This window comes from Phymastichus coffea, unplaced genomic scaffold (assembly GCF_024137745.1).
Source record: "Phymastichus coffea isolate CEN01 unplaced genomic scaffold, Cenicafe_Pcof_1.1 PCOF00251, whole genome shotgun sequence".
NCBI classification, from domain to species: Eukaryota; Metazoa; Arthropoda; class Insecta; order Hymenoptera; family Eulophidae; genus Phymastichus; species Phymastichus coffea.
In genome coordinates, this window is record NW_026707062.1 from 90001 (window position 1) to 92500 (window position 2500).

The 2500-nt window shown below is 51.7% G+C and overlaps 1 pseudogene; it reads left to right on the forward strand.

Annotated features, from left to right (window-relative positions):
- Positions 1 to 2500, forward strand: part of LOC131674509 (large subunit ribosomal RNA) — an 8252-nt pseudogene that overhangs the window by 2550 nt on the left and 3202 nt on the right.

Genomic DNA, 2500 nt, shown 5'->3' on the forward strand with positions numbered 1-2500 from the left:
GTCTAATTAAAACAAAGCATTGCGATGGCCCTCGCGGGTGATGACGCAATGTGATTTCTGCCCAGTGCTCTGAATGTCAACGTGAAGAAATTCAAGCAAGCGCGGGTAAACGGCGGGAGTAACTATGACTCTCTTAAGGTAGCCAAATGCCTCGTCATCTAATTAGTGACGCGCATGAATGGATTAACGAGATTCCCACTGTCCCTATCTACCTAGCACAATTAACACAAAAAAACGTTACCGGACCAGAGTCTCGGATGCTCAGGTCCCGGCGGCTGGTCAGGGTGAGAAAGCGGGCCCGCAGGCGTCGTCATTATGTGACTGCAGCTGCACATCGGTGGACCTCTCGGCTGGTGTGTGGTCAAATGCTACGAGGAGGATCGCCGAAGGCTCTGTCCTCGACCCGAGCTGTACTGCTAACCGGCCCCAGACATCGGACGGCGAACTTGAGCGTCCCCCAATTCGCGTCCCTGCGGCCTGTGGCCCGTCGGCTCGGGTCGACGGCATCCACCCACTTTGCCCGAAAATCGTCCGCATCCGACTCGTAGACATCTGCGCGCGAACTATAGGCAACCCGTCAGGAGAGAGCCCCACCTCCGGAACTTCTCCTCGAACAAAGACAGGAATTAGGGTCTTGCAGCTCAACATGGACAGAGACCAAACTGTCAGTGGTGAGCTGCGAGAAAGCGTAAACAGGCTCAAACCTGATGTAGTCCTACTTCAGGAGCCTTACAATAAATTAAACCGGGGGGAGTATTTCTTTACAGACATAGGCAGAACGATTAGGCTAGTAGCAACTAGAACAGAAAAACCATGGGCAGCAGTAGGCGTGGCAAACCCCAATTTCGCGATCCTCTACATAGAACAGCTTAGTAATACGCACTGCGCGTGCGCAGAGATTAAGACCCCTGGCTTCTCCTTCTTCGCTGTATCGGCATATTTCCAATACAGTGAACCAATCGAGAAGCACCTCAGCCACCTCGAAATGGTGCTCTTCACGCTGAGAGGGAAACGCGTCCTGCTTGGTATTGACACCAACGCAGAGTGGAACTCCTGGAGCCCACGTATCCCCGACATGTCCCGATTGCGATGGAAAAACGGAGAAAAATTGGCCGACTTCATTCGCCAACACAAACTCCACATTGCAAATAACAGGAATGATCTTCCCACATTCCAAAAGGGACCCAAAATTTCGTACATAGATGTAACCTTGTCCACTGGGCAGATGGCCTCGTCCATTCACCAATGGAGGTTACTAGATTCTGAATTCAAAAGTGCCCACAAAGCCGTCATATTCACGCTCGACTCTCCGGCTACCGAGGTCGGGCTCGCAGAAATGGGTCCAACACGTTTCAATACGCTCAAAGCGAATTGGGACCAGTTCGACACTGAACTGAAGAGCCTTCGACTCGCAAAGCTGGCGAACCTTGCGCTGACGAACCCGGAAGAAGTGGAGCACATGGCAAACACACTCACTCAGGTACTTACTGAAACCTGTGAGTTAACCATGCCAAGGAAAACTAGGTTTAGAAAGTCCAACCCATGGTGGACAAAAGACTTAAATAGGTTGAAGCGTGAGGCCTACCGAGCTAGGCGTGCGTGCCAGGGGCTATTGAAAGCGAATCCTGCATGCCACCCACAAGCGCGCGGGAAGTACAGCGCCCTCTTGCGTAAGTACTCTCGCGCCGTGAGAAAGGCCAGGAATGAATGCTGGAGAAACTACGTCACATCGCACGGAAATTCGAATCCCTGGGGAACCGTATACAAGCTCCAGGCCGGAAAAATGACGAATGAGAGGGCGATTAGCGCACTCCGGTGTGACGACGGTTTCACGCTCGACATGGAGCAAACAGCCAGCAGGCTCCTCGCGGTGCACTTCCCGGCCGATAGAATAGAAGATGACACCCCTGAACAATCCAACATTCGAACCGAAGTGGAAACTCCACCTGACACAGATGATACTCAGGCCTTCGTGCCACGAGAAGTCATCAATTCGGTCAGAAGATTCAAAAATAACAAAACCCCAGGCACAGACCTAATAGAGGTCAGTGTCCTCAAACGAGCCGTGCATGTCATCTCCGGCGAATTCACTAGGCTCTTCAATGGTTGTCTTGAGCACGGCGTCTTCCCCAAAACCTGGAAGGTGGGACTCGTAAGAGCCATCCCGAAGGGCCAGGGCAAGGATGCAAAAGATCCAAAATCATACAGGATGATTACTCTTCTCTCTGTTCAAGGCAAACTCTTTGAAAAATTGCTATGCAACAGATTCATGCCCAAAATGCTAGCTGAAGGCAAAATCTCCGACCGTCAATTCGGCTTCTTACCGAATCGGTCATGCGAGGATGCCATCCTAGCACTCCGCGAGGCTGTGAAAACATCCCCTCACAAACTCGTCGCTGCCCTCAACTTCGATGTGACCGGCGCATTCGACAATATCTGGCGTCCGATAATGCTCAAAGGACTCAAAGATAAAGGATGCGCAAAGAACATCTACAGGGTC